Source organism: Taudactylus pleione, unplaced genomic scaffold (assembly GCF_031769625.1).
Source record: "Taudactylus pleione unplaced genomic scaffold, aTauple2 ptg000889l, whole genome shotgun sequence".
Lineage (NCBI taxonomy): Eukaryota > Metazoa > Chordata > Amphibia > Anura > Myobatrachidae > Taudactylus > Taudactylus pleione.
Genome location: NW_028285290.1, coordinates 756,477 through 777,013, shown reverse-complemented (window position 1 = coordinate 777,013; position 20,537 = coordinate 756,477). Strand labels below are relative to the sequence as shown.

The window sequence follows — 20,537 nt, the reverse complement described above, 5'->3', positions numbered from 1 at the left end:
TTTGGTATATGTGAGTATGGTTGGTGAACCAGAAAAAACGCAGTTGTATTAAGGACATTGTGTAACCTGCTTTATATATATATATATATATATATATATATATATATATATTATATATATAAATATATATATATATTAGGGGTGAGCGGGTTCGGATTTCTGAAATCCGAACCCCCCGAGCCCCCCCGATCCGAGTCCGATCCGAGTCAGGCTCGACTTTTCCCGCCTGACTCGGATCTGAAATCGAGGCAAAACGTCATCATCCCGCCTTCCGAGTCTCGTGGGTTTTGCATCCTATATAAGGTACCCACGTCGGCGCCATTTTCTCACTCGGCTGTGGACAGTGAAGAGGGAGGGTGGGAGTTAGGGCTGTGTAGTGTAGTGTAGTGTAGTGCTGCTGTTGTCCACTAGTTCAAAGTCCATAGGGGCTGGCTGGACTGTGTTGTGCAGTCAGTTCTCCATAGGGGCTGTGTCCACTCCAAAGTCCTGTGCAGTGTCCCAGTCCTAAAGGGGTGCTGTAGTGTTGTCCAGGGGGTGCTCTGTCCATCAGGGGTGCTCCCCCCAAGTGCTAAAAAAATAATATATTTTCTGTGTTTGTGAATTGTGTGCGCAGTAGCCGCACGTGCATCAACAAAGTAGTGCCAAGCGTGCGCCTGTGTCATAAGTAAAGGACCGGCTGGCTTGACCGTTAAAGGGTGCTGTAACCCCCAAAGTACACTCCAGTCCAAACCAAAAAAAAAATTATTTTCTGTGTTTGTGAATTGTGTGCGCAGTAGCCGCACGTGCATCAACAAAGTAGTGCCAAGCGTGCGCCTGTGTCATAAGTAAAGGGCCGGCTGGCTTGACCGTTAAAGGGTGCTGTAACCCCCGAAAGTACACTCCAGTCCAAACCAAAAAAAAAATTATTTTCTGTGTTTGTGAATTGTGTGCGCAGTAGTCGCACGTGCATCAACAAAGTAGTGCCAAGCGTACGCTTGTGTCATAAGTAAAGGGCCGGCTGGCTTGACCGTTAAGGGTGCTGTAACCCCCGAAAGTACACTCCAGTCCAAACCAAAAAAAAAATTATTTTCTGTGTTTGTGAATTGTGTGCGCAGTAGCCGCACGTGCATCAACAAAGTAGTGCCAAGCGTGTGCCTGTGTCATAAGTAAAGGGCCGGCTGGCTTGACCGTTAAGGGTGCTGTAACCCCCGAAAGTACACTCCAGTCCAAACCAAAAAAAAAATTATTTTCTGTGTTTGTGAATTGTGTGCGCAGTAGCCGCACGTGCATCAACAAAGTAGTGCCAAGCGTGCGCCTGTGTCATAAGTAAAGGGCCGGCTGGCTTGACCGTTAAAGGGTGCTGTAACCCCCAAAGTACACTCCAGTCCAAACCAAAAAAAAATTATTATCTGTGTTTGTGAATTGTGTGCGCGGTAGCCGCACGTGCATCAACAAAGTAGTGCCAAGCGTGCGCCTGTGTCATAAGTAAAGGGCCGGCTGGCTTGACCGTTAAGGGTGCTGTAACCCCCGAAAGTACACTCCAGTCCAAACCAAAAAAAAAATTATTTTCTGTGTTTGTGAATTGTGTGCGCAGTAGCCGCACGTGCATCAACAAAGTAGTGCCAAGCGTGCACCTGTGTCATAAGTAAAGGGCCGGCTGGCTTGACCGTTAAAGGGTGCTGTAACCCCCAAAGTACACTCCAGTCTGAACCAAAAAAAAAAAAATTTTCTGTGTTTGTGAATTGTGTGCGCAGTAGCAGCACGTGCATCAACAAAGTAGTGCCAAGCGTGCACCTGTGTCATAAGTAAAGGGCCGGCTGGCTTGACCGTTAAAGGGTGCTGTAACCCCCAAAAGTACACTCCAGTCCAAACCAAAAAAAAATTTATTTTCTGTGTTTGTGAATTGTGTGCGCAGTAGTCGCACGTGCATCAACAAAGTAGTGCCAAGCGTGCGCCTGTGTCATAAGTAAAGGGCCAGCTGGCTTGACCGTTAAAGGGTTCTGTAACCCCCAAAGTACACTCCAAAACAAAAAAATATATATTTTCTGTGTTTGTGACTTGTGTGCACTGTGGCTGCACGTGCATCAACAAAGGAGCAGCACCAAGCGTGCGCCTGTGTCCCATAAGTAAAGAGCCGGCTGGCTCATTTCTTAAAGGGTGGTGTAACCCACAAAGTGCACTACTCTCCAGCAAAAATAAAAAAATATTTTCTGTGTTTGTGTGCGCTTTAGCCGCACGTATATATCAATATAACATAAATGGAGGACCAAACTTTCTCCGATAAAAATAAAAAAGGGAAAGATCAAGAACCACTTCCTCCTAGTGCTGTTGCTGCTGCTGGGAGTTGTTCATCATCCCAGAGAGGAAGTAGGAACATCACTACTTTTACTAAACAATTGACCCTCCAACAGTCCCTAGCGATGAGGATGAAGTACAACAGCAGTCATCCTGAAGCAAAACGTATAACTGAGGCCTTGACTGCTATGTTGGTGTTAGACGTGCGTCCGGTATCCGCCATTAGTGCAGTGGGATTTAGACAATTGATGGAGGTAGTGTGTCCTCGGTTCCAAATCCTGTCTAGATTCCACCTGCATCCTTAAAGCAGCAGTGACAAGCGTGCGTCTGTCTGTTAAAGGGTGCTGACACCCTCAAAGTGTGCTACACAAACAATTAAAATATTGTTCTTTTTTTTTCGGTCTTTGTGAAATGTGTGGGCTGTAGCCGCACCTGCATCCTTAAAGCAGCAGCGACAAGCGTGCGTCTGTCTGTAAAAGGGTGGTGTAACTCTCAAAGTGCTCCAAAAAATAAAAAACTATTTTTTTAATGTGTTTGTGACTTGTGTGCGATGTAGCCGCACTTCCATCCTCAAAGCAGCAGTGACAAGCGTGCTTCTGTCTGTTAAAGGGTGGTGACACCCTCAAAGTGTGCTACACAAACAATAAAAATATTCTTCTTTTTTCTGTCTTTGTGAATTGTGTGGGCTGTAGCTGCACCTGCATCCTTAAAGCAGCAGCGACAAGCGTGCGTCTGTCTGTTAAAGGGTGGTGACACCCTCAAAGTGTGGTACACAAACAATTAAAATATTGTTCTTTTTTTTTCCGGTCTTTGTGAAATGTGTGGGCTGTAGCCGCACCTGCATCCTTAAAGCAGCAGCGACAAGCGTGCGTCTGTCTGTTAAAGGGTGGTGTAACTCTCAAAGTGCTCCAAAAAATAAAAAACTATTTTTTTAATGTGTTTGTGACTTGTGTGCGATGTAGCCGCACTTGCATCCTCAAAGCAGCAGCGACAAGCGTGCGTCTGTCTGTTAAAGGGTGGTGTAACTCTCAAAGTGCTCCAAAAAATAAAAAACTATTTTTTTAATGTGTTTGTGACTTGTGTGCGATGTAGCCGCACTTGCATCCTCAAAGCAGCAGCGACAAGCGTGCGTCTGTCTGTTAAAGGGTGGTGACACCCTCAAAGTGTGCTACACAAACAATAAAAATATTCTTCTTTTTTCTGTCTTTGTGAATTGTGTGGGCTGTAGCCGCACCTGCATCCTTAAAGCAGCAGCGACAAGCGTGCGTCTGTCTGTTAAAGGGTGGTGACACCCTCAAAGTGTGCTACACAAACAATTAAAATATTGTTCTTTTTATTTCGGTCTTTGTGAAATGTGTGGGCTGTAGCCGCACCTGCATCCTTAAAGCAGCAGCGACAAGCGTGCGTCTGTCTGTTAAAGGGTGGGGACACCCTCAAAGTGTGCTACACAAACAATTAAAATATTCTTCTTTTTTCTGTCTTTGTGAATTGTGTGGGCTGTAGCCGCACTTGCATCCTCAAAGCAGCAGCGACAAGCGTGCGTCTGTCTGTTAAAGGGTGGTGTAACCCTCAAAGTGCGCTCCACAAACAATAAAAATATTCTTTTTTTTTTCTGTCTTTGTGAATTGTGTGGGCTGTAGCCGCACTTGCATCCTCAAAGCAGCAGCGACAAGCGTGCGTCTGTCTGTTAAAGGATTACATCGGTGACAGCATCCAAGTAGGCATGTCAGACAGTCCGTACCTGTACTGGCAGGAAAAAGAAGCAATTTGGAGGTCCCTGTACAAACTGGCTCTATTTTACCTGAGTTGCCCCCCCTCCAGTGTGTACTCCGAAAGAGTGTTTAGTGCAGCCGGGAACCTTGTCAGCGAAAGGCGTAGGAGGTTGCTTCCACAAAATGTGGAGAAGATGATGTTCATAAAATGAATTATCAACTCTTCCAGGGAGACCAGCCTCCAGAACGTACAGAGGGACCTGTGGTTCCAGCAGGGACGAATTAATACTCTGTGAGGATGAGGATGTACACACTGAAGAGGGTGAGGAATCGGTGGATGAGGAGGATGAGGACAACATCTTGCCTCCGTAGAGCCAGTTTGTGCAGGGACAGATTAATTGCCAGCTTGTTTTGTGGGGGCCCAAACGTACCAATCATTTCAGCCACAGTTGTGTGGCAGACCCTGGCGCTGAAATGATTGGTTTGTTAAAGTGTGCATGTCCTGTTTATACAACATAAGGGTGGGTGGGAGGGCCCAAGGACAATTCCATCTTGCACCTCTTTTTTTTCTTTGCATTATGTACAGTTTGGGGCCTAGTTTTTCAAACTGCCATCCTGTCTGCCACTGCAGTTTCACGCCTAGATGGGTCACGTGTTTGTGCCGCCCACTCGTGTCGCTTAGCATAGTCATCCAGCTACCTCGGTGCAACCTTTTGGACATAAAAACACTATTGTGAGGTGGGAGGTGTTCAGAATAGACTGGAAATGAGTGGAAATTAAGGTTATTGAGGTTAATAATAGCATAGGAGCAGAAAAACCTACAAATTCTGTGATTTTAGCTGTTTTTATGCTTTTTTTTAAAAAAAATACAGATCCAAAACACAAAACCCAGAACCCAAAAAACGGAAGGGTGGTTTTGGCAAAACCAATCCAGATCCAAAACACGAAGAAAGATCCAGATCCAAAACCAAAACACAAAACACGAAAAGTGGTCGGTGCACACCCCTAATATATATATATAATTATATACTGTATATATTGTTCACTCCCGGAATGTAGGTTAGGGATGTTGTTAAGAAAACAGCCCTATATAAATAAAACAGTAAAAGACTTCTGATAATATAAATTATTCAAATTCTCACAGCAATCTTTTTATCAAATATGCAACATCCACATAATTTATGGGCAAGCTCCAACAAATTTACTAGAGGGTCATATTTCCAATGGTTAAAAGCTTTGTTAAAAGCCACAGATCCTGAAAAGTCAGAACACGTTGACGTGCAGTTTAAACAGTGCATTTGAGAGTTAGCATGACAACGAAAACAATTCCTTTTGTTTTGTCAACTGAGCAATATAGATTATCTTTACAAAGAGCTTGAGATATGAGACTCCTACATCTACTGTACACTAGAAATATATCACATGTGAGGATTGATGTTTGTTAAACTTTTAACACGATATGGGTAGCAGGTTCTCCTAAGTAGTACCTAAAGGTACAAATTTATGTTGACAAAAAGAAAATTACAACCAAGGCAAAAAAATACTATTTTAAAAGACATAAGAAAGGAATACATCACACACAAAATTAACAAAGTGCAAAAATGTACCTAAATTGGTGTGGACTGATCAGAACTAATTGCGGGATGCGGTCAACATTCTGACTGCAGCGATTCTGGTGGTCAGAATGTCAACACCAGAATCCCGACACTAGTCAGAATACTAGCAGTGGTGGGCTGGGCCTGGGGGCAGGGTGACATCTGCCTTCCGGGCCGGTACATTTGAAGTCATTTAGGGCCGCAGCTTGGAGTAACTGGAAATACTGCGAGGCCACAATCAGATCATGTGACGCTCCTCCAAACCACGCTGCTGTTACAGTGCACAGTGTCTGTACACTGTGGCCCTCATTCAGAGCCGGACGCTCTGAAAGAGCGCTCGCTCTGAATCTGGGTGTTTTTTGACCACCCACAGCTATTGCGGCCAGGATGATGGTTGCGATGGTCACAACCATCGCGACCATCGGGCTTGCGACGAGACCCTTGTGGTAGGGTATCGTGGCCGCAAGCCCCAGAGAGCTTCTGGCTCTAATAGAGCCGGAAGCTCTCTCACTGACATCACTGGTGAAGTCAGTGGGGCCGCCCACAAATGGCAGGCGTTCGCTTGGGCAAGCCTTTGATTGTAAAGCTACCCCCCCGCCATGCCTACAAAACAGGGCGAGATGTCGATCAACATCGACAGCCGCCACTTTTGTAGTGAGCCACGGAGCGAGAGATTTTCTCTCTCGCTCCGGGGCTTGTGCACGTGCAGTGCGGCGGCTGCGCGTGCGCAGTGCACACCATCGACCCGCTCAAGAGCTTGCGAGCGGGTCTGAATCAGGCACTGTGTACACTGATTTGGCTGCTAGATTACTGCTTGGTGGATGACGATGGCAATCCACCAATCACTGTTGTGAGCGTATCTATGCACTTATTGGTGGATGGCTGAAGCTATTCACCAATCGGAGGACACTGCAAATGGGCTGGGACTCTAGGAGAGGAAGAGCTGGAGGGGACAGCACCAAGAGGAGAAGGCCGCCCCCATAGATCTGAGGTCTGATTTTTAAATGGCTCTTTTATGCAAGGGGGAGGAAATGTAGGGGATATCATGGTTATAGCTGTATGAGGAGGGGGAGCAGTTATGAGACACGTGTTTGAGGAGGTGGGGCTATTATCTGACATCATTGATGGAGGAGGGGGGCAGATATTGGGCATAATTAGAATTGTTGGAGGGGGGCAGTTATGGAACATAGTTGTGTGAGAAACGGGGCAATTGTAGGAAATAATTGTGGGAAGAGGAAGGGTATTTATGGCACATAATTATAATTGTGGTAGGGTGAGGGGGACAGTTGTGGGACATTATTGTGTGGGGAGGGGGGCAGTTGTGGGTCATTATGTGAGGAGGGGGGCAGTTATGGGTCATTATTATGTGAGGAGGGGGGAAGTTATTGGTTATTGTGTGTATATATATATATATATATATATATATACTGTATGTATATATACAGTCAGGTGCATAAATATTGGGACATTGACAGAATTTTCATATTTTGGCCTCTATTCACCACCATAATGGCTCTGAAGTGAAACAAACAAGATGTGCTTTAACTGCAGACTTTCAGATTTAATTTGAGGGTAATTACATCCAAATCAGGTGAACGGTGTAGGAATTTCAACAGTTTCTATATGTGCCTCCCACTTTTTAAGGGGCCAAAAGTAATGGGACAAACTAAACAATCCTAAATCCAACTTTCACTTTTTAATACTTTGTTGCAAATCCTTTGCAGGCAATTACAGCCTGAAGTCTGGAACGCATAGACATCACCAGACGCTGGGTTTCATCCCTGGTGATGCTCTGCCAGGCCTTTACTGCAAATGTCTTCAGTTCCTGCTTGTTCTTTGGGCATTTTCCCTTCAGTTTTGTCTTCATCAAGTGAAATGCATGCTCAATCGGATTCAGGTCAGGGGATTGACTTGGCCATTGCATAACATTCCTCTTTTTAGCCTTAAAAAACTCTTTGGTTGCTTTTGCAGTATGCTTCGGGTCATTGTCCATCTGCACTGTGAAGCGCCGTCTGATGAGTTCTGAAGCATTTGACTGAATATGAGCATATAATATTGCCCAAAACACTTCAGAATTATTTCTGCTGCTTTTGTCAGCAGTCACATCATCAATAAATACAAGGGAACCAGTTCCATTGGCAGCCATACATGCCCACGCCATGACACTACCACCATGCTTCACTGACTTCTCCATACTCTTCTCTTCCCATCACTCTGGTACAAGTTGATCTTTGTCTCATCTGTCCATAGGATGTTGTACCAGAACTGTAATGGCTTTTTTAGATGTTGTTTGGCACACTCTAATCTGGTCTTCCTGTTTTTGTGGCTCACCAATGATTTACATCTTGTGGTGAACCCTCTATATTCACTCTTGTGAAGTCTTCTCTTGATTGTTGACTTTGACACATATACACCTACCTCCTGGAGAGTGTTCTTGATTTGGCCAACTGTTGTGAAGGGGCTTTTCTTCACCAGGGAAATAATTCTTCTGTCATCCACCACAGTTGTTTTCCGTGGTCTTCCAGGTCTTTTGGTGTTGCTGAGCTCTCCGGTGCGTTCTTTCTTTTTAAGAATGTTCCAAACAGTTGATTTGGCCACACCTAATGTTTTTGCTATCTCTCTGATGGTTTTTTTTTTATTTTTCAGCCTAATGATGGCTTGCTTCACTGATAGTGACAGCTCTTTGGATCTCATATTGAGAGTCGACAGCAACTGATTCCAAATGCAAATGTCACACCTAGAATCAACTCCAGACCTTTTACCTGCTTAATTGATAATGAAATAATGAGGGAATAGCCACACCTGTCCATGAAATAGCTTTTGAGTTGATAGTCCCATTACTTTTGGCCCCTTAAAAAGTGGGAGGCACATATAGAAACCGTTGTAATTCCTACGCTGTTTCATCTGATTTGGATGTAATTTGAAAGTCTCCAGTTAAAGCACATCTTGTTTGTTTCATTTCAAAGCCATTGTGGTGGTGAATAGAGGCCAAAATATGAAAATTCTGTCAATGTCCCAATATTTATGCACCTCACTATATATATATATATATATATATATATATATATATATATATATACACATACACATACACTAAGGAGCACTAGCCAAAAGTTTTCCATGGGCACCGAATTGGCTAGGGCTGTCTCTGGGGCCTATTGTGTGGGGTGAGGCCAGCATGGTGGGGGTGTGACTACTTAAGCTGGGGAGTGGTCTGCACAGTGGGTGTGACTAGTACCACGGAGGACATAGCTACTGCCTACAGTCAATCTCTCTCCCCTCTTTGCTTATATGAAGCATGCACCCCTACCTGTTGTATTATTGACCACTAAATGAAAATATTAAAGTATTGGACAGGTACTCATTGAAGCAGTGTTTTTAATAACAGCCAACACTCTCAGTGCTTAATGGTCAGTCTACTGCAATTGCCTGCAGCCACAATCTGCCATGCTCTTCTAGCACAGCCACTGATCAGGCCCTGGCACTAAAGAGACTTTGACCTACTAAACTGGCAGCTAGCCAGCACCAGTGCCCAGAGCACAGGGTGTATGAGAGTTTTAAACCCTTTCTGTCTCTCGGTGATGAGCTGCAGCTGGGCCTGTGCAACTGTCCCTTGCTGCTGCAAACTGCACAGGCTTCACTCTAGCCTCCCTTGGAGTGAGCTGATCCCACAGGAATGTAGGCAATTCAGGTGAGAGACAACCCCTCTCACCACAATATATACACACATATTAAACTTGGGGTTATTTTTTAAGGTTTCAGGGTCCCATCATATTGTAAGACTGTTTGGGAGCGCTTCATTGTTTAATCACTCCCGATCTCCCGACTAAAGTGATGGGAAAATGGTGTGCAATATTCAATTGTTTTTTACATTCAAGCTTTATCTCACCCAAACAGATGGGATTAGCTGCTTTACATATCTAAAACATATCTAAAGTCCTGGTTAAGGCACCCAAAACCAGGACTTATTGCACATTTTTGCTCGCCACCTTAGGAGGCTAAGAGCAGATTTGCCGGCACCAATGGCTATTACGCCCGAACGGTGCAACAATTGAATTGCTCCATCAGGTGACTAGTAGTTAAAGCCACCAGCACAAACAATTGAATTCCCCCTTTGAGAGAAATAACTTAACAGTAGTGTAACCAAACAATTTGATCTCCAAACAGCCCTTTAAATGCACCACAGATCTCCCCACATTATCTTTATTTAATATTAAAAGCGTTTCTGTACATCACAATGCAGAGACTTTATTTAATCACTGCTCATAATTTTATTAAACATTCAGGAGCTGCAGGGTATTAAGCTGAGTACACACTAAACGATGTGTATACCCAGCGATATGATGGATGACAGCATGGGCGACGGGACAACAAATCGGGCGGCCAGTACACATTAAACAATCCATTGCCCAACCACCCTATATGTTTGAACCAGCCGCATCCCACTGCATTGGGTCGTCAGTCGCATTGTCAGAATGAGCTGCATGTAAGGCTGGCCTGACAATGCAACTGATGACCAAACGGGAGCACAAATGGCTCAACATAGATTGCACACATTAGACGATTCTGATGATATGTCGGACCGATCCATTGGATTGGCCGAAATATCTTCTAATGTATACCCAGCTTTAGTGTTGCAGGGCAGAGAACAGTTAGGTATGAAGATTTAATTTTCCTTGCTTGGATTTAAGACATCAGGCAAACATCAGCACCAATGATATACACTGGCTTTTCCCCCTACCCTTGCACCAGAAATTTTTAATTCACAGCACACTGAGGTTGCTGATCACAATCAGTTTTTGTTAGTATTGCACCCGATGCATATTAAGCCACATTGAAGTGCCCCTTACACATTATGCCACATCATTGTGCCCCAGATACGCATTATGCCACATTGTAGTTCCCCTGATACGCATTATGATATATTGTAGGGCCTGCCATATTGTAGTACCCCAATATACATTATGCCACAATGTAGCGTCCTCGGTGCACATTATGCCACCTTGTAGTGCCCCAGTATGCTTTATGCCACATTGTAGTGCCCTCAGTATGCATTATGCCACATTTTAGTGCCCCAGTACGCATTATGCCACATTGTAGTGACCCCCCTTATATACATTATGCCACATTGTAGTGCCCCGGTACACATGCCACATTGTAGTGCCCCCGGTATGCATTATTCCACATTATAGTTCCCCCGATATACACTATGCCACACTGCAGTACCCCAGCACACATTATGCACATGGTAGTGCCCCCAGTATGCATTATGCCACATTGTACCACCCCCTTGATATACATTATGCCACATTGTAGTTTGTAGTGCCCCGGTACACATTCCTACATTGTAGTGCCTCCGGTATGCATTATGCCACAGTTTAGTGCCCCCTGATATACATTATGCTACATTGCAGTGCCCCAGCACACATTATGCCACATGGTAGTGCCCCCAGTACACATTATGCCACATTATACTGCCCCCCAGAACACATTATGCCATGTTTTACTGTCCCCTGTACACATTATTCCAGTTTGTAGTCCACAGTATATCACACATGCCACACTTCAAGTAACTAACTTAGCAAACATATTGCAAATTGGGATTAAGTGGGAGAAGCAAAAGCCACTTTATCAGGTTTTTTGAGGGGCAGCTGCCAGAAGGACATGACACCTCAGACAGCAGCCATCCAGCACTGCAGGACTTCCAGCTGACACCTAAGTCTTGATCACTCACCTAGCCCAGCTGCCTTCATGGAGCTGAGCTCATCCTCCACGGCTGGTGTTGGGCACGATGGTGGGGACGCACGTGGCACATATATAACACATCATGTGCATTGATGTCACATGGCTGCAATTTCTGGTGTTTTAACTGGCAGCGGCTGGGGGCAGTGAGGGTGCAGCCTGCCGAGGTATCAGCCAGAAAGGGTTACAGGCAGTGGCGTAACTAGGGTAATTGGAGCCCAGGGCAAATTTGAAAAGGGAGCCCACCCCCTCACCCCGATATGTGGAAGCCTATCGCCGGTCCTGTGTAAATGTGTAGCGCTGACCGCACTCATTGCGGTCGGCGCTACACTGGTGGCTAACAGGGCGGGCCAGACCGTGGCCGGCGGCACCCCCTCGCGCCGCCAGTCCCACGGCGCCCAGGGCACGCACCCTGCCCGACCCCCCCTAGTTACGCCACTGGTTAAGGGCACCCAAAACAGGGAAGCATCAGGCAGTCATGGCGCTGGCAGGCAGCAGGGACCAGCAGGCTGTAGCAGATGCTGTGGGCCTAATTTGATTCGGGGCCTGGAACTGCAGCTCTACCCACCCCATTGTTATTCCGGCCCTGGTCCGGCCTGTCTCCAATTTAGGGAGCTACAGTATCTGTGTTGACTAAATGGAATTTACTTAATTAATTTCTGAGTTTTGTGTTAATCATATGCCTTTTTTTTAATCAAGTATATTTTTATATTGTTAATCGACAAGACAGAACAAAACAAAAAACACATAAATGTATCATAGAGAAAGGGTAATTAGTAACAGATAGCAATAAAAACAAGAACCATAGACACTTCAATCCAGACCTAAAGGCCCCCATACATTAGCAATTGATTGCAGCAGCCGTGCAATTTGCAATCGATTGTGTATAAAAATCTTTCCCTTTTTCAATCAATTGCAGATTGCAGAATTGCCACAAACGATTGAAAAACTGAAAGATTTTTATATACAATCGATTGCAAATTGCACGATTGCTGCAATCAATTGCTGATGTACGGGGGCCTTAAGGTGTCAGATTGTTGAATGTCTTACTAATTACTTTTTGTTAACAAATTTCACAGCTTAATAATTCCTATATAAAGATTTTAAGCATGAAATGTCGTTTTAGAAACCGCAACCTTAATATGCTGCACAAGATGCTTGGTCATTCCTGCTGAGGTCACAAAACATATTTAGTTTAAAATAGATGTTATTATTTTACTTTCAGGTAAATATAGAAATGGGCAGAGGAGCAATTGATCATCATAACCTACAATGGGTTTAACAGAGCAGCTCTGAGAAATGTAAGATAGCGAGAGTGTGAGAAAGCAAGAGAGAAAGAAAGAGAGCTTGAAGGAATGGAAAGGTTCTAGCAAACCAAACTAGATTAATGTATTTATAACACTGACATGACCAGCTACCTGACCAGGGGTGCAACTAGGTAATTGAAGACCCCATAGCAAAAGTTTGAAAGGGCCCCTATGTACCACCCAATGGTGAGAAATGTATATAACATATGTAACTTTGACAAGGAAGATGGGCCTCCCTAAGCTCTAGGCCCCATAGCAGCTGCATCGCTTGCACCTATCGCTTGCACCTATTACGTGCACTTATTAGTAGTTACGCCCATGGCTACCACCTATTCACAGAATTTGAAGAAAATGAAAGTATAGAGAACAAGTCAATGTAAATTTAAGACTGTGGGGGGGATTTTTCAAAGCCTGGATATGGTAAAGTGGAGAGAGATAAAGTATTATCAGTATTTTTATTGCGGAGATATGCTAATAATACATACCTTCCAAATGATAGATTGGATGAGGGTGAAGGAATGTGTTATCAAAGCTTGGAGAGAGATAAAATTGTAATAGAGAAAGAACTAACCAGTCAGCTTCTAACTGTCATTTTACAGTCTGTGTTTGAAAAATGACAGTTAGGCGCTGATTGGTTGGTACTTTATCTCTCTTCACTTTATATCTCTCCAAGCTTTGATACATCTCCCCTTAAGATGCACAGTTCGTCCTCTAGCATTTACTATTTGAATGTCATTGCCTATAACAAATAGTTTTATTTTGAGATCCCAAATGAAGATTGAACACCAGCAACTTTAGCACCAGAAAATGTATAAGGCATATTGATTAAAAATTAGTAGCTTGACTGTTCAACATTGCAATGAAGATCTCATGAAATTAAAATAATTATATTTATAAAGCATTTTTAGAGATTGCTAGACTAATTTGTTTGAATGAATCGCAATGGTGAAAATATAAAACATTCCTGGTTGTGTTTTTTTACCAAATGATGGACGAGTATATTGTTTTGTATGCAATATGGTTTCCACTTTATGCACACACCCGGGGAGATTTTGTGACTGGCAGAATGCTACCAATTGCTTAGTAGATCACAAAACATCTAAGGGTCATTTTAATAGTAATACCATATTCAACTTTGCTAGGTGCTTAAAAGACGTGGGGAGTGTTGATACAGAGCTGGTTAAACAAACAGAGGAATTTGCTAAATAATGGCAGGATGTTTTCAAAAGAACTATGGGCCTGATTCAGAGCCGCTCGTAAGCGGCCGCTCATTCGCTCCGAGCGATGTTCGCACAACTGCGCATGCGTATGGGTCGTAATGCGCATGCGCCAACCAGTCAGTGCGGTCGGAAATCGAGCGCTCGCAAAACAGCGAGTGCCTGCTAATTTGAGTGACAGGATGAGGCGTTTGTGGGTGGTAACAGGGGAAGGTGCTTGAAAACGGGGAGTGGAGATCCGAACGCAGGCGTGCCAAACGGTCAAAACGGGCGTTTTAAGGGTGTGCATATTTAACAAAGCAGCGTCATCAGCCACGTCACTTGGTTGTCTCTTAGCCTGAACTGTTCGCATGATTGCGGTAGGAAAATCCAACCACAAGCACTGCGAGCAGTTCAGATGCCTTTCGATGTACTCGATTAATCTAATAAATAGCGGAGATGACGTAGGATGCGAGCGGCCAGGGGGCGTCTTTACAAAATAGCGAGCGCATGTTTCGTTCGCTCTGTCAGACATAGAGGCGTCAACAGACCGCAAAGAGCGAGCGCTCAATTTAAATAGCCGGCCCCTTTTTCTGAACGAGCGTGCGCAATTAGCGTCCGGCTCTGAATCAGGCCCTTTATACAGTACTAAGCTCTGGAAAGTGATAAATTGGAAAGTGATAAACTGCCAGCCACTCAGCTCCTAACTGTCATGTAACAGGCTGTGTTTGAAAAATGACAGTTAGGAGCTGTTTGGTTGGTAGTTTATCACTCTCAGTTTATCACTTTCCAGAGCTTAGTACATCTGCCCTAAATGTCATAAAATTTGTCAGGTAGTGTGGCTTTGGCATTATATGGCGACAATGAGATACTTTAGTCACCAAGCAATGGTATCTACCTTGGTCTGTTTGAACTAATAGCTAATGGGACACATCCACTAGCAGACATAGAAACAACTACACGATTACGACATTGTAATCGTGCAGTCGTTTCACAGTCTGGTGCTGTGCTTACACTGAACGTTCAGTCTTTCAGTGTAGGCACATCAATCATCCCCTAACATGCTTAACCTGATGTTATTGTCAGGTTGACCAGCATGTTTGGGCGATGATTGATGTCAGAAACGACCAGTGGGAGCGCGCATCGCTGGTCGTTTACAACATTTACATCCCTGATGTGTGCCCGATGTGTGCCCAATTACTGAACGATTGCACGATTACTATGTCGTAATCGTGCAATCGCTCTATGTTATCAGGTAGTGGATACGCGGCATTAAGTATGATGACTTTCTCTAACAGCATACATAAAATATTGGTAGTGGCCATATTAACTATCTTTCATCATTTCCACATTACCCATTCAAGGTTTTATTTGATGTCACTTTACTCAACACCTGATAAAGGCCATGTGGATCAGCTAACGCAACTTTCCAATATATAGAAGTCCAGGTAAAAGATGTATGACGCATGTGGATAACCAGGGTCATAGAACAAGATATATGTATGAGGGTTTGATGAAGTTTATGCAAGAGAATGATACAGACATGAACTGCTTACCTATAACAATGTGTCCTTAATGAGTGGCAAATACAATGGTCTTCAGGCATTGATAGCTGCAGAGAACAATTTTATTATGTCACTTGGGTATTATTTTAATGAGACTATTTGTGCTATTGGTGTGAATTTATTGATAGCTTTTTTGTTTACATTTTAATAAAACCTATGATTTATATGATTAAACAAGCCTCCTGTCTGATAATAGAGAGCAAAACTCTCATCAAATAAATTGTAAATACTTATTGAGTAAAAAACAAGTACCAGCACAGTGATTATTGTTGTATTTCCAATAATAAATCTACTGAAAAGACATCACAGAATGTTCTCTTAAAAAATAAAAACCTAATGGTATTCTTGTGCATCAAATTGTGAGAGCCTCTTACACATCTCTACCAATCAGCTGCTATAGGTCACTGCCCCACTTTACCTCTCTTCAAAACTTGATACTACTTCCCCTATATATATTGTTTTTATTTATCACAAAAATGAGTAATACCTACAAATAAGTGTACATTCAAAAGTAAAAAAAACGATAATATTGCACCCAACAATTTCTAATTTTCTCAATTCTCTCTGGGTTACAAATTACCATGCTTGCCTACTTTTAAAAAAGCATTTCAGGGGGATTGTGAAATTAACACTTTTGAGCATGGCGTTAAAGTTTATGTGTACTTGTCCATCTGAGAGGCGTATCAAAAAAATTGACTTGCATCTAAATGTAAATGAGCCCCAAAGCTGTTAGTAAGATCTACTGAAAACATGCCGATACTTTTCAGGGCTTGCTCATATATAGTGTTTTACAATGGGATCCATATAAATGTCCAAAAGAAGTCTTATATGAAAAGTGAAATGGCCCTGATTATTTGAATTTATATTTGAATACATTAGCCTCTTCATGGAGTCAGGAAGATTGCTACTATTTCAGGGAGTCTCCCTGACAATCAGGGAGAGTTGGCAAGTATGCAAAACACATATATTGCCAATTTATAAGCGAGTCTATATAAGAATAACATTCCTATTTATGAGACCAGATAACTCTTTGCCTCTGGTCCGAAGGATTCCCACAGATCTTCAGTCTAAGGGCTCCCACAGTACTCAACTTAGCCTTGACAGGGTTTCCTTCAAAGCTACACCAAATAAGTACATCCTAGCAGGGCCGTAGCTAGGGTAGTGCGGCCGGTGCCATCGCACAGGGCACCACAGGTCAGGGGGAGCTGTTTGGGCCTGTCAAATTTTTGTTTATTATCATTCTTGCTTGTAGCTTCCTCTTATTTCATCCCCAGCATCTCCTGGCCTATCCTATCTCTTCCCTGGCCCTTCCCCATGAAGCCATGACCCTTTTTGGGTGCATTATGTCCCTTTGAAAAATGAGGGGGCGCCAATGCTCTTTCTGGTACAGGGCACCAAAAAGTCTAGTTACGGCTCTGCATCCTAGGATCCCTAGCAGGTGACGCAGGCATAGGGTCACGTATGCAGCCCCGGCCGTGTCCCAGGATTTGGCCAACACCCCACATCTTTTTATTGTACTTTTAGTCAAATATTTACAGCACACTAGCTGACTTTGTACACCTACACTTTGATTTACTCAAAGTAGTGCTGTATTAATTCATCACTGTATTATATGCATGTTCAATTTACTCAGACATATACCAACAAAACCACACAAGTATTAATAATAGTCATCATCATATATAATAATAACATAACACAGGATAAAGGTCACAAGACATAAAGCACAACTGTACCAGAGATGTGGTTTCCGCACAGGAATCAGTTTTATATATATAATTAATAGTCATAGATGAAGCACAAGAGAACTTGGCATGGAAAAAGCCGTGGCTGCTGCATCATAGCACTTTGTACATCTGTGTACAGATGTACAGACACACAGATGTACAAGTGTCACTTATCAAATTACTCAATGCAGCCTCATTAAGCAGTCAATTGTTTAATTTGTGAGACTAAGACACACATTCGACTGAAAAAGATGCTTGGTGCAAGCCTGGTTGCATGGGACCTGGCATGCCTAAAATGGCTGTTTGGTGTGATTGCGACAATAGTGTATGAGGACACATCTGTATTTCCAAAAAAGAATAGTAACAATGAAAAAGTGGTTTGATAAGAGGAGCAGGTGACAGTGGTTGGGTTATAGATTTTACCATGGCCATAAAAAGGGGAGTGCGAGCTGTGCCATCATACTGAGCGCAGTGCTTCGGCAGTGCTGCGGTCCATACTGGTGATGGTGACCCCACCCCCTTGTGATGTCAGACGGCTGGAGGGCGTGGCCGGTACAAGGTGCCATGAAGTCCTATAATGACTCTGGATTTGAATCCCATGACATCTGCCAGGTCACTTTGTACTGGCCGGCAGTATGAAAAGCTGTAGAAGCAGCCTCACCAGAATAATGATGTCACTAGGGAGTTTATCAACCAGTGCTCCATGCAGAGTTATAGCAGGTGGCTCATGCTCCAGGCATGACCACTGTCAGAGGGTGCTGGCCGGGGAAAATTAGTTGTGGGGGGGGGTTTCCCCTCATAGTTACTAATAGGGTTATTTCACACCTGCTGGCAAAAAACTCTCCAAAGCTGGACTTTTTTTGCCGGCAATCAGTTCCTTTCACATGCAGCGGCTTTGAGACGTTTTTAATGTTGTGGTTAGTTATCTTACTGTAGTAGGCATGTGCAGCAGCAGCAGCCGATGGAGTTGTGGGCGGCTACAAGCTCTGAAGAAGCTGGTGTGTGTGAAAGGAAACATTGTAAATTGTGCTTTACTGACTTGCAGTGACGGTATGGACACGGCACGGCAGCCGGCCTTGTCAGTGGATATTCCCGGCTGTAACACGGCGACCATGCCGTGTCTGTGCAGTCTGAAAGGACCCATCTGTTTTCATGCTTTATTAAACTTAATACAGCAAAAAACTGCCCGGAAAACCAGCAGGTGTGAAATAGCCCATAGACTATCAGGGACTGAATGGAGAAGAATTGATAGGAGCTGTTATGGGAGTGACCCCATTCAAAACACATCTCTGACGGCATAATATAGCCTCATTATTGCATCCACAGCCTTACAATGCAGTGGCACGAGCCCACCCACTGAACTCTCACAGCTAATCTCATTGTGAAACTTCTGATGTTATGCATTAAGCTCTCTTTGTTTGGCACACCCTTTTAGAAGCTCCGCTACTGTCATTGTTATGAGCCACGGGCTGAGCAGTCCATCCCCTTCTTGTTCTTCACGTCTCTCTAGGTCTTACCCTACAGTGTAACAAGTAGCTGTATCCATCATGATGATTGTGACATACAGCAATAGGATGACCAGGAACTGCAAACAGAGGGTTCTAGTCAGTTTACTAGAACCTGTCGCTGCTGTTGTCTCTGACACCAGGGTTATGGCTATGAGGCTGCATGCTGGGGGTGCATAGTTGACATACATCCGTGCCAAGAGAGCAAAGGAAGCTGCAGAACAGGATGTGGAGAAGAAAAAGTAACACTTTCCTTTGAACTGTTAATAAAAAAAAATGTTCTGTACTGTCCCGCGTGAGTGTTTTTATAACTTAGCTGATACATCTGTAATACACACCTGAAGGATTGAACCCTGGTTTCTTGCACATTGCTCCCTCTTCATACTTCTAGTTTAACATACAGACCCAAACTGGCATTATAGCAAAGTTGGCCTTTAGAAAAAAAAAATGACATAATAAAACTACAGTAATTTATTTGGGGCGATGCTAAAAGGAATATACCAGGTAGTAAAGGGGAAGTATTGGAATATACAGTAGTCATGTATGGGTACTGCTGTTATACTCATGTATGGGTACTGGCTGCTGGCATTTAGGGAGTGCTGCTATAGTTCTGTATGAACTCTAGCATATGGACAGTTGTACCATAGTCAAGTATAGGCATTGATTGATGTTTCGGGCTGAACCTAGACGCAGAAATAATAGTCCCAGAGTCCTTTGATATATTTTTTTTTACTCTCCAATTTGCCTTGTCCCCACATCTTGGCTGTTCCAACTGACCTGGTACACTGCATTACTGGGAGAGAGGGAATAGAGGGCCTCATTCAGAGGCGGCCGGAGGATGCAAGCGGTCGCTCAGAAACTGGGCGGCCACTAGCATCCTGACCGCCCGCCTCTGTTGCGGTCGTTAGGCTGTGGGTTAACACCCACAGCTCTAACGACCGCTCCGGTGATGGTCGCGATGGTCAGAGACCATCGCGACCATCGGGGCTTACGACGAGACCCTAGGGTAGGGTCTCCCTTGTCGTAAGCCCCGGATAGCTTCTGGCTCTGTCAGAGCCGGAAGCTCTCCACTGACATCACTAGTGATGTCAGTGGGGCCGCCCCCAAATGGTAGGCATTCCCATGGGAACGCCTCCGTTTGGGCTGCCACCCCCCCGGCCCGCCTTCCAAACGGGGCGAGCTGTCAATCAACATCAACAGCTCGCCCCCTTTGCATCGAGACCCGCTACGACCAGCACTGTCGGTCGTAGCGGGTCTCACGCAAGCGCACGACGGCGCCGGCGCCGTCGTGCGCATGCTCTGTGGGGGGCATCGACCCGGTCCGAGCGCATCGGCGCTAACGACCGGGTCTGAAGTAGCACCCTCCTGCTCTGGGTGCCATGGTTCCACACTACTACTCTGGCTCCATGGGAGAAATAGTCCAAAAACCTTCCAGAAGGAAAAGGGTCTACTGTCTGTGGTGGATGTCCTATATCAGCAGGAGTCCATGTTCTGCTCTAAAAATCAGTGAGTGGGGATTTTGGGCTCAATCCAATTAGACGTGTTGTACTCGCGGATGCGAGTCATCGTGACAATGGGTGCACTTGATGGGCTGAATTCGCATAAAAGTGCTTGCAACCCCATAGGGCCGTGAGGGCTGCAAAATGCTGTGCCATTGCCGGCATTTTAACTCGCACCGTTCGCAAACAATTGGATTGACCCCCTAATGATTAGGCTACCAGAAGCCCCCTTGTCTGTATGTGATATTATTATTGTTATTATTCTCTTTATAAGGTGTCTGCATATTTTACAGTGTTGTACCATGAGAGGCTCACAATATAAACAAATTACATACAATGGCACGAAGTGTGATGAAATAGAGGAAGGACCTACAATAAATAAGTTGCAGAGTATTACAATAGAGCAAATGAAAGC

At 44.2% G+C, this 20,537-nt stretch overlaps 1 protein-coding gene across 1 annotated transcript in view; it reads right to left on the bottom strand.

Moving 5' to 3' along the window:
* Nucleotides 1–15,408, bottom strand: part of CCDC190 (coiled-coil domain containing 190) — a 49,066-nt gene extending 33,658 nt beyond the window's left edge. Inside the window, exon 1 of the mRNA XM_088459053.1 lies at nt 15,383–15,408. The gene's annotated coding sequence lies outside the window, so the exon portion shown is untranslated. The remainder of the gene's footprint in view (nt 1–15,382) is intronic.
* Nucleotides 15,409–20,537: the final 5,129 nt, after the last annotated feature.